General features: G+C 41.1%; 1 long non-coding RNA gene across 1 annotated transcript; it reads right to left on the bottom strand.

The window, feature by feature from the left end:
* Positions 1-866: 866 nt before the first annotated feature.
* On the bottom strand, positions 867-11,230 carry LOC117043496. The gene is made up of 3 exons (XR_004426197.1): positions 11,043-11,230; positions 5,227-5,354; positions 867-994 (listed from the first exon to the last, which is right to left on the bottom strand). It is a non-coding gene; the product is annotated as an uncharacterized LOC117043496 (long non-coding RNA).
* Positions 11,231-12,691: the final 1,461 nt, after the last annotated feature.

The raw sequence follows: 12,691 nt of genomic DNA on the forward strand, positions 1-12,691 counted from the left end.
AACCTGTGTTTTTGCTACTCTTTAATTTCTAAACGGGACGCGGGTGGCGCTGTATGTTAAACCACAGAGCCTAGGGCTTGCTGATCAGAAGGCTGGCGGTTTGAATCCCCGCAATGAGGTGAGCTCCCCTTGCTCGGTCCCAGCTCCTGCCAACCTAGCAGTTCGAAAGCAAGTCAAAGTACAAGTAGATAAATAGGTACCGCTGTGGCAGGAAGGTAAACAGCTTTTCCATGTGCTGCTCTGGTTTGCCAGAAGCGGCTTTGTCATGCTGGCCACATGACCCGGAAGCTGTACTCTGGCTCCCTTGGCCAATAAAGCGAGATGAGCACCACAACCCCAGAATCGTCCACGACTGGACCTAATGGTCAGGGGTCCCTTTACTTTTTACTAATTTCTAAAAGTAGAGCACACAACAGGAAAGAAAAGTTTCGAAAAGGCTTATTGTCAAGCTGTCATGCAATCTGCTTAATTCCTTACAATTTGTTTGATTAAGTGATTGACAAAGTTGCTGACTTTTCTTCGGTAATAATGCTACAATCCATTCAGATGTCTTTAGTGGAATGAACATTATGATACAAATGTGATTTCTATCTAAGTGGGCATTTGGCATTGGTCCACAAATTAGCCATATCTTCTAGCAAGGCTAAAAACTGTTGTCCAGTTATTTGATACAGTTTAAAATAGAATCCCAGAAAAGAAGCAATAAAAAATCCATATTACTAGAGTTATTACTTCTTGCATTATTGACCCGAGTATATAGAAAGTACATAAATGTGTTGCTCTTGCTTGACTCTCAGGGGACGAAATACATATTTCTAAGGCTCTGATTGGCTGAGGTTTTTATATTTTTGAATTCATTTACCATATTTGATTACTTACACTGAATCCTCCAATTATATTGAGACACAATCCTTCATTCAGACAGAGGATGCTGAGCAGACTGCAGTATTCAATTACTTCCTCACAGTTCCTTCCAGTATATCCTGGCATGCAGCTGTAAATACACCAGAAGATTTCAGAAGACTAGAATTTCTAATTGCTAATTCCATTTAATTAGCTTCTAGAGATCCACCAAACAATGTCCTTCCAGCAAGAATACGTTTCCTATTTTTTGTGCAAAATGTAATGAAAATGACAACACATTCATGCCACCTACCGGCAGTCACTTAGCCAGATTAGCTTCATTTTGGTAAATAATGATGGGTTTTGTCTTTTTATCCATTGAAGTCCTTCTGGAAACTCAAGAATAAAATCAACCTTGAGCTAAACAGATATTTAACAGCAAACTCTGCATAGCAGCTTTAAGAAGCTATTATAACAGATGGCACTGTTACTGAGAAATAATGACAAATGAGGTTTAGAACAGTTAGCTAATGATCATTAAACAATGGATATGCTAACAGTGGTCAATAATGACTCACAATAACTTGAGGAAACAATAGTGCAAGCTTCAGCAATGGATAAAGACATACCCATTGTTTTATTTGCTTAATTATAGCTATATATTTTCTATTAAGAAGAAAATAACATTTTGCTCTGTAGTTGCCCATGAGGCCCAATTTATGAAAATGATTCAGCTGTTTTTATCTGTGGCATTGGTTCTGTGGTGTGGCCAATACCCACTGTTAGGAAGGTAATGCCTCTCTCTCTCACTTGTCCTGTTGGTTTCAGACATTATTGTGAGAGATTTGCAGTCAAACCTAACAATACTAGTTAGTATGTGAAGGAGTTAAGGTCCACAGAGTTCTAAATTGCTAGAGTAGGGTCAGTGAGAAAAGGAAGTCAAGCTTTCTCTTCCTGCTTTCTCTCTCTTTCATGCCATGTGAGCAGACAAACATACCTGGGGTATCCACATTTAGAGATTAACTTTGTATTTTGTACTCAGTAAGCTTTTACCTGTGCTATCTTTGTTGTAGCATTGGCTAAAGCATGAATGAGACCTCGGGTTATGTAAGTAAAGCATTTAAATTTACTAAAGTTTGTAGTCTATTCATTGTGAAGCAGGTAGAGATGGGGGAGCAACAGAGTGCATTGTAAAATTGGGTATTTAAAGGTCTAATAACCTATATCACATACAGGTTATATCACATATGCAACACATATCAATTGCTTTTTCTTTACCATTCTAGCTGAGTCTCATAACTGTTTGTATCACCCGCTAAAACATTGGCATTCAGGAGAGGGAGGATGCTATATTAAATTCAAGCCTGCACATGATATAAAGACCAAAAATATGAAATTTGGATACAAACTAGTCATACATCACAGCTGAAGTGGGGAAAATTAAATTGAATCTGTTTGGTTCTATGTTTAGAATAGGAAACGACTGTTTCCAAACGAAAAGCAAGAGTAGGCTGATAGCAACTCAATAGGGTGATGGATATAGGTAGCAAAATATCTTCAGAATGAGCACTGGTAAGTGATCAGCTATTGCTAAAACCAGACAGCTGGAACAAAATGAACGAGGCTATAATTTGTAGGGTTTTGAAGAAGAAAAGAAGCATGATTCAAAACACTGCAGTGTCACATTTAGCAATGCCAAGCAAATGTGAGCAATCTTTTATGATTTAGGGCTCCTTGAATGTGCTGTATACCGTGATGGAAAATGGTGCCCCTGATATGGAACGGCAGTAAGGCAGATAACACTGTTCTTTGGGCTTTGTATACACTTTCTCCCTGAACTTGCTTAGGGCTTGCACACATAGAGCAGCAAGGGTTTGTCTCACAAAGTTCCTAAACCAGGCTTCCTCAACCTCAGCCCTCCAGATGTTTTTGGCCTACAACTCCCATGATCCCTAGCTAGCAGGACCAGTGGTCAGGGATGATGGGAATTGTAGCCTCAAAAAATCTGGAGGGCCGGGTTTGAGGAAGCCTGTCCTAAACATATCCTTCTGTAAGTTGCTGAGTGTGCATGAACCTGGTAAAGCCACCAAGCAACCACAACATCAATATTATGCTCCAGGGGCAAGAGGAGTGAGCAGAAGGCTGGATTCAATCCCCCATCAACTCTCAACAAGCTGTTTGCTGCTACTGATGGCTATCTGACTGGGCACTATTATTTGTATTATTTATTAAATTTTTATACTGCCTTTCATCCGAAGATCACAGGACAGTTAACAATATGCTTTCTTCAACAGCCCAATTCTGAACATGGGTACACTTGGACAGCTGCAATTACCTGTAAAGCTGAAGGATCCAATGGTCAGCTATTAGTTCAGCACATCCTTGTGGTCTGCTTCATATTTGATTTTTTTTTTGGATTTCTGTTCCAGAATGCAGCTATAAACTAGAGCTGAGATCTGCAACGAGTTGCTGCTTTGTTCGGATTGGAAAAAGGGATACCACTGTGAAATGGGGACCAGTAAAATAGTTCTCCTCATTTTGGGGTGTTATTATGAGGGGAACTTAGAACTCTAACAACTGTGGCAAACGTCAAATAGGGAGATTTTCATAAATATCCCTACTTGCAGTCAAGCTGTAATAAATACTTAAAAAAACAAAAAAACAACAACAACAGCGTGTATAAGAGAGAGAGCAACTATTTATTTATTTATTTAAGGGGGGCAACCACCAACATTATTGAGTTGTTATAATTCTTAAGCAAATTGTTTTAAATCCAAAACTATTTAAAGTTCAATCACAAAGAAATGTGCTGTGAAGAGGAATTATGATTCTGGCAATGAATATTTAAGCAATAATAAATGTCATTGAGGCAACTTCCTGGCTGTTAAAAAACCAAGCTGTAAGAATGCCTGAAGCAGAACCAATGGCATGTCAACAAGCTTTTTCAGCAATAGGCAGGCCCTGCAAGCTCTGGGCGGGGGAAAATAATAATTATAGCCTGCTGTATATTAATGTCCAAATCCATGAATGAACCAATTATCCAAATAAAATATCTGAATCTGGCAATGATCAATGGAGGGAAAATAGAATTCCATTGAATTGCAGCTTTAGACTCCTTTTTCAGATCAGGCATCAAGTGTCCTTGCTTTCTATTCTTACCATGTATTTACAAACATAAACATTAATGCATTATAATATTAACACATTCATTTAAAAAACAAAACAAAAAAACCATACTTTTCAGAGTGCTTTTCTGCCTGAACCCCTGGAGGGTTACTGTCCATCATGGTTGACAATAGATTGACCAAAGACCTAATTTAGTATATTTTCATTACCTATATACCTAAACACAACTTTGGGTACACAAAAAAAATCAGTGGTAATGTGTAGTTTTGCCTCTGACTTAGCAATTCAGAGAGAACACTTGGAAACTCTAAGGACCTTAAGGTTGAGGTTGCTTTTATCCTCTTTGCTATTTCTCCATGTGCATTATGAACATTTCACACTGGGATTCTGTTCATACTATGGGCTGTATCCAACACAACCACATCCATCAAACACCTGGTCTTCATAAGTTCACCCCATGTGTGTTTTCATCCTTTTCAGAACCACAGATTCTTAATATTTTGCTTTCATACATACTCTAAAAAAATGTTTGTTTACTGCAGTTGAAAAATGCACCACAGAACCCACTTTAAGGCAGCCAAATAAAAGTCAAGCAAGTGTGAAGAGTACAAATTGTACTTCTTAATGGTGTGAGGAAATAGTCTATAAATCTGTACAAAAATGGAATTAGTTAACCATATACCTGGTTTCCTTCAGATATGTATGGATATATATGCACAGGACTATTTTTAACATGGTACTTGATGAATTAGATGGTAAATTATTATTATAGGTCTATGAATTAAGAATATGTAACTACATCTTTCCAGTGCTCATTTTCTAGAAGAGGGAACTCACCATGAACATTCCCCTTATCCTTCTATAATGACATTGACACCCACCTGAGAGGTGCTGGAACTCAGTTCCGGTGAGTTCCCACTGAAAAAAAAGCCCCACACCCTTCTCTTTTCAAAGTTGTTTTCATACACACATGGAACAGGATGCCTGACTTTCTACCTTCTTTTGCTAGAATCTGGAGTCGGAACAATATATTTTATCTTACAAAATTCATGATGAAACAATGAAAAGCTTCTTCCAGGCTTTAGCTTTTAGTCTTTCATCTCCCACACCACCTAAAACAAAGGCCAGTTTCACATACCACATCACTGATAAGTAGGCAGGCCTAGTTAAAAATGAAAGAGTTGCCTCATCCTTGCCTCCAACACCCAATTTCATAATATTTCGTGAACATTCAAAGAAGTTTTCAAACCAACTCACCTGCAATGATAGCTTTCCACTTCAGCTATGCAAGAACCATTATTCAGGCAGGGGGGTGGCTCACAGAATGTCACCAACTTTTCACAGAACTTGCCTATAAACATTGGCAAGCAACTACATGCCACATCCTGCAAAAGAGAGAGACTTCTTAAAATCTATTTGCTAAAATCCAGAAATTACCACTGTCAGCACACACACTCCATTGACCTTTGAGATCCTGAAAATGTGTTACCAGTGGACAAAAAATTTCATATAGGCATTTAATTTACTTCTCTGCCAATTTGCTTGGCATGTACCAATGGAAGTTTCAGGGGGCATGCTTTAGATTGTAAATTCAAATGTATGTTGGGCTCTAATAATTCAAATTTCATTATGCCACATCCCTGTGAAGAGTTGGCTACTATTTCCTTATAATTTTTCCATTATTTGGGGGGTAAACTGATAAAACTTACGTATCCCTCTATGTTAGACCACCTACTCATTTTATTTTCCCTTCTGACACTAAGCATTTTAGGGAGCAAATGATGTGAATTTAACCCTGGCTTAGGAGTGACCCAGAGGAATGTCACAGTCACACACTGGAAGAGTGAGGGGGTGGAGCAGGATAGTGGTGAGCTTGGGGTGGTATGTACTCATTGGCAGAGACAATTTGGCATTCTTGCTGGCACGCCTTCTCAGCCCCAACCTTGGCACCCTGTCCTATCCCTTTGGTGTCCCAGTACTCAGTGCTGGGAAGCTAGGGCGATGGTGCCACCCCTCCTACAGGTCACTCCTGTTTTGGCAAAACCATTGTTAACTTGAGGGGAAAGCGCTTGACTCTTTTATGCGTGCCTAAATGGAAAAGTGAATTAACAGTGAAAGGTGTTTATTGGTTTGTCTCCTTATCTGCTGTCATTGGATCTAGTACAAGGCAAACAAAGACTAAAATATGCGGGTGTCTAGGAGTTGCATGCATCTGCTAATGGGCCTCGTAAACTATGGTAACTGGGCCTGACTTGGTCTGCTTCTAACTAATATATATGGTATAGCTAAATTTAATATAGGAGAATAGTTTGGTTGGCCTGTTTTAATGTTTTGCCCTTTAAGATCCTAGACATCTGAAGGCAGCCCTGTATTGGGAAGTTTTTAGTGTCTGACGTTTCATATTCTGTTGGAAGCAGTCCAGAGAGGCTGGGACAACCCAGTCACACAGGTGGGGTATAGTATTTTTTTTATTAATTATTATTATTAGACAGCAGATTTACCAAACTGGATATGCCTTGTGGGCCAAATTTGTCAGGTGGGCAAGGCCACCCCATCACATGACATTATGACACCCCACAATTGACAGCTCCTTCATGGATCACTGCCTTGTCATTGGCAATTGGGAAAGGAGTATGGCAAGGCTGTATATTGTCTCCCTGCTTATTTAACTTATATGCAGAATTCATCATGCGAAAGGCTGGACTGGATGAATCCCAAGCCGGAATTAAGATTGCCGGAAGAAATACCAACAACCTCAGATATGCTGATGACACAACCTTGATGGCAGAAAGTGAGGAGGAATTAAAGAACCTTTTAATGAGGGTGAAAGAGGAGAGTGCAAAATATGGTCTGAAGCTCAACATCAAAAAAACTAAGATCATGGGCCACTGGTCCCATTACCTCCTGGCAAATAGAAGGGGAAGAAATGGAGGCAGTGAGAGCAGGGCTGTCTCGTCATAGGGGCTGGGTGGCGCAGTGCACAAGGGCGCCAGCCCCACCAGGGGTGCCCCCGCTAGCCCGCTGGCATACCAGGCGCCCCCTCCCCAACCCACGCCCGCCCCCATGGGCGGGCGGGCGCTCGTGCACTGGCGGGTGAGCTGCAAGCTGGCTGCCCTCCGGAGCTTGCAGCGCCACGCCCCTCATCTCCCGCTCGCCCACCCCCCTCCCGAGGGGCGGAGAGAGGTGGGCGGAGAGGCGGCCCACCGGGGGCACCGAGGGATCGTCGCGCCAGGGCGGCCGATCCCTTTAAGACGGCCCTGAGTGAGAGATTTCACTTTCTTGGGTTCCATGATCACTGCAGATGGTGACAGCAGTCACAAAATTAAAAGACGCCTGCTTCTTGGGAGGAAAGCAATGACAAACCTAGACAGCATCTTAAAAAGCAGAGACATCACCTTGCCAACAAAGGTCCGTATAGTTAAAGCTATGGTTTTCCCAGTAGTAATGTATGGAAGTGAGAGCTGGACCATAAAGAAGAATGATCGCCGAAGAATTGATGCTTTTGAATTATGGTGCTGGAGGAGACTCTTGAGAGTCCCATGGACTGCAAAAAGATCAAACTTATCCATCCTTAAAGAAATCAGCCCTGAGTGCTCACTGGAAGGGCAGGTCCTGAAGTTGAGGCTCCAGTACTTTGGCCACCTCATGAGAAGAGAACACTCCCTGGAAAAGACCCTGATGTTGGGGTAGATGGAGGGCACAAGGAGAAGGGGGCGACTGAGGACGAGATGGTTGGATAGTGTTCTCGAAGCGACTGGCATGAGTTTGGCCAAACTGCGAGAGGCAGTGAAGGATAGGCGTGCCTGGTCCATGGGGTCACGAAGAGTCGGACACGACTGAACGAATGAAGAACAACAACAACAATTGACAGGTAAATGCAGCCACCCACCTGTCAAAATTCCTTTCCCTCCTATCATAAAAGGGAAGCAGGGGGAGGCTTGTAAAAGCATTTGAAAAATCCTGTCTTCTCTTCCAAGTTCCTATCTCACACTAGTCTTTAATTTCCCCTCATAATCTCCAAGAGTGAATGCAGAACACGCCCCATTGTGGCGAGCAGCCATTGATAGTTTTAACCTTCATTAATAGAGAAGGAACTCCCAGCTGCGATCCACAACCAGACAGGGCCAGACGTCTTCAAGCAGGGGAGTCCCTTAATTCATCTACTAACAGAACAGCCATTTCCACAAATACACTGTTTCCCTCCCCCTTTCATTTAAGAACTTGCAAGTGAAGGTAACTTGTAGGATTTGCTCTACCTTTATACAATTTTAAGGATGTGATTTTAATCTCCTTTTGTAAATCCAATAAACTGGCCTACGGGAAAAAGTGATTTGTATCTTTTAAGCAGCTGCCTTCAGCAATTGTGTTTTTTTCTCAGAGGATTGCAAAATACTTCAGGGATTGCACTCAGAATAACCTTCTTGTTTTACTGTTTGCTTTGATTATTTCTGAATTGTGGTAGCAGTAAGTAACTGATCTGTAATGTAAGAATTTTTAAAAACACTGCATTTTCAAGTTATGCACCGTGGTTTCATCTAAGGAACCATATGCTCCCTTTAAGGTCTGATTGTACTAATATTTTATTTCTTTGTCATTCCTGTAATGTTTTAATAATGACCATTTTTATTGTTTTGTATTTGTTGCAGTAGTAATTTTATATCCTTAATTGTATCATTGTTGTTGTTAATTGAATTTATATACCGCCCTATACCCGGAGGTCTCAGGGCAGTTCACAAAATATTGTTTGATCATTTTTGAATATATGTTGCCTTGAACATTTCAATGGAAACTTTTGGTTGATAAATACCATCAAGTAAGCATTAAGAAATGAGGGCAGTAATCTAAAGCACCCTTATCTGTGGGAGCACAGTGGGACTTTCTTCTGAGTAAATATGTACAGAATTGTACTATAAAGGCTGAAATATACACTGTAAGTTTCACTTGAATTTAGTGGGAATAACTTCCCAGTAAAGGTGGTTTATTCCTTAGTCTTATTGACCAGTCTTACTGATTGTAAAAATAAAAACTGTGTAAGATTGTTTGGGTTTTTTGGTAGGGGTCAAGTTTTAATCTGAAAATGCTTAATTTTTGCTATTATTGGTGTTAATGTGTTGTATTTTTATTGTTAGACCTTATTATGGCTTGTGTAGGGACTATTTGATGTTTTTTGCATATTTACTGAGATGGTTTTATTTATGGCTTATGACTGCTTTTGGAATTAAGTAAATCTTTTTGTGTTATAAGCTGTCTTGATCATGGTTTAACTATGGATAGGTGTCATATAAATAAGCAATGAGGACGATGATTGGGGGTGGGTGGGAAGAGGGCCACACATAAGGTGAACTTTCTTCATACCAGTTTTGTTAGGTCTGTAATGATATTGCCGACTGCAGTCCCTATCCCTCTGGATCCTGAATAAAGTTGTGACCCAATTAAATTCCCTTTTAAATCTCATGTCTTTCTTCTGGTGCTTTGAGGCAATGATTAGCTGGGTTTATCTTTTAAGGTATTTACTCCTTTGTTATTTAAACCTTTTAAATTACACGGAAGATGAAGGAGAGAATACCGGTACTTCTCAAGATATCCCTCTGCTATCAGATCTTTTCTCTGTCCTCCTCAATTTACACTTTAGTTTAAGCAACAACAAAAGCAACAACGGGAAGTAATCAATAACTAATAAAGAGGGCTGTTAAAAAAAGCATTGTGTTTTGAGAAGACTCTCTTTTCCCCCCTTTAAGCGGTGATTGAGGGGAAAAATAACCAAATAATAGATTGTTACAAAGGTGGTACTCCACCCTCAATTTCTGCTGAGTGGGAGCAAGATTCTAGGAGGCTCCAGGTGCTTCGTCAGGGTCGCATTTCCTTTGGGAATCAAGATGGGGCTTGTCCTTCACAACAGCTCAACATTGCATCCTTTCTAAGCACTATTTCTGTGGCTCTGCTCCAGCTTGTCTCCAGCCAGTTCTCCCTACCTCCTGCATCTCCTTCCCAGAAAACCCCTTGCCAAGCAACCCCTCCCCTTTTCTCGGCTCGTCTGCTTCTCCCTGCTATTCCAGGCTTAGTTTTAAAAGGTGACAATTTTCCTGTAACCCACGTCATCAGCATAACCTTGGCAACATCCACTGGCACAGACCCAAGGATTTTCCTGTGATGGAACTTTTGTCATGCTTAGCTGCTTCAACCCCAGGTGAGGCCCTGGTCTGGAAAAGGAGTTTAGCCTGTATTTTTCCAGTGGCCTAGCAACTTCCCTTCAGCACTTTCCAAAATCAGCTAAATTCTTCCCTTTATTAATTTTTAACATTCATTAACTCTAGCAGTTATGGGTGCCCTTGCACCCCTCAAACTCTGCTACCTGTAACCTTCTTTTATTGGAGAACTCAGATCAAATCAAGAAAACAATAAGAAAAGAACACCTGTATTGTTATCATCAAAACTGTAAACAACATAAATGTCACATGAAGAGAGCATTGCTTGGTGGGGGTTTGTGGCATGACAGGATCTCATTGGGAAAGAAGAGACCCTCGCAAAACATAGGTTTATGGAGATGGCCCAACCCCAAATGCTGACGGAAGCTCTATGGACTTCCCTCAAGACTGGTTTAACAGGGTACCCTGTTAACACCACTTCAGGAAGGGGGGGTGAGTCACCACTTCACCCCCCAGGACAGAAAATGGACTAAAGGATACTGCCCAAGGCCTAGAACACCTGTATTGTTATCCTCAAAACTACAAACAACATAAATGTCACATGCAGAGAGCACTGTGAAAATTGATTTTAGCATATGAATGCAAAATTGCAAAAATGCCTTGCTGCTGATAAAATATCCTGACCTACCCAGTTTGCATTCTATCCATCTATATCTATCTATCTATCTATTTAAAGAAGAGGCCACAAAGAGGCTGTATACCCAAACTAGAATGTTAACAACAGGCTCACAAAGAAAGCCGTACAGCAGATTTTGCTTGGATTACAGCACCAGAACAAAAAGCTGAGTGCCTGGAAGCCGTCCCAGGCACCTCCCGGTATGGGAGGCCAGGAGAGGCAATTCACTACAACATAGCAGCTACACTTACATTTGGCAAATCTGTGCATGTGGCTCCATTTTGACACGGATCTGAGAAGCATTCGTTGATATCAGTTTCACAGTCGTAGCCTGTGAATCCAGCAGGACAGTTGCAAACGTAGCCAGAAGGACGATTGTGACATACAGCTTTGTTCTGACATGGCTGGGAGCTACATGGTTCCAAGCGCTCTTCACAAAATGGGCCTTAAAAGAAATGAATGCAGAAAACAAAAATAGGAATCTGTCTGTTAGGAAAAACGCACACACAAATCCATGGTTTCATTTTAGCCTGCCTTCCACATGATTTTTTTTTTCTGGTAGTGAGGCAAGGTCAAATACTGAAAGGGGCTGGCTGGTTTCCTACCAAAAATAGTGCATGTACATTTTACCTCATATCTCACTTCTACAAATGCTATAAACACACACACACACACGAATCTGGGGGCTATGGTTCACGGGGAAGGAGGGCAACTGCCCAGTGACTCTCCCTTTTAGACATTCATGAACCAGTGTGTGAAAGCACAGGGTGCTTCTACACAGGTGTTTATGTGGGATTGGTGTTTCTTTTGCATGAAAGTCATTCACAGACACACTGTACTTTTTCCTCAATTGAATCTCAATTTACTCTTTGTAAACAAGGCAAAACTAAACAAACACTTTTTTCCAAAATGACCCATTTGTGATTTCTCTCTGCTGAGTTTTCAAACCAAGCTTCTGTCCAAAAGCACCCAGAGACTGAATATTAGGATATTAAGATACTGGGAGAGGGACGATTTTAGTACAATTTCCCAATTTAATGCAAATAGGACTCCCTCCCCGACCTCCAACACTTCTGCTTCTCTTGAAATGGTTTGGATGCTTCATCTGAGCAGGAACCTCCAAATCCACTTTGACACTTTTCCTTAAGAATGTAGGAGACTACTGGTTAGTTTTTCTAGTAGGGCTGTTTCCCATACTACTTGGTACCATTGGTCCATGTTTACTCCTGACAGGTCTTTCCAGTGTCTGGTTATGATGTATCTGGGTGCTGAGAGTAGATGGATTATGAGTTATTTGTGTTGTAAGTGGGCATTATTGTCTTGGAAGATGTTTAGTAAGACCAGTTCTGGGGTGGTTTCTAACACTTGCTTGGTTATTTTAACTGACACGGGGACAAACAGAAAAAGACACCTTCACCCTGGTATGGTTCCCCTTCATCACACACACAGCCCAACAAGACAATGACAAAAATCTACTGACAGCATACACATCAATATGGCTAACCTGATCCAAAACACCCACCAACCCCACTCACACAGGAAACCAAAGATCACCACAGCCAACCACAAATGAACAATCACACCCTACGCCAATCCCAACCTCTCTCACTGCCAAAGAAACACAAGCGAACAACAGAGAACCTACACAATCAACGCTGACACCAAACTCTACATATATTAAGGAAAATACAAACATTATCACCCCACCTCACCCATCCACCCATCCCACCCACCTCTTTCCCCCTTCTCTCCCTAATGTCTCAACAACCAAAACTGATTTGTAAAAATGTTACATGGAAAAAAAATATGAGAGAGACATTGCACACACTTTTGTAAATCAAGAAAATCTTTAATAAAAAAAGAATGTAGGAGGCAGAAGGAATCCCACTGTTGTCAATAG

The sequence above is a fragment of the Lacerta agilis genome, chromosome 3, assembly GCF_009819535.1.
Source record: "Lacerta agilis isolate rLacAgi1 chromosome 3, rLacAgi1.pri, whole genome shotgun sequence".
Classification (NCBI taxonomy): Eukaryota; Metazoa; Chordata; class Lepidosauria; order Squamata; family Lacertidae; genus Lacerta; species Lacerta agilis.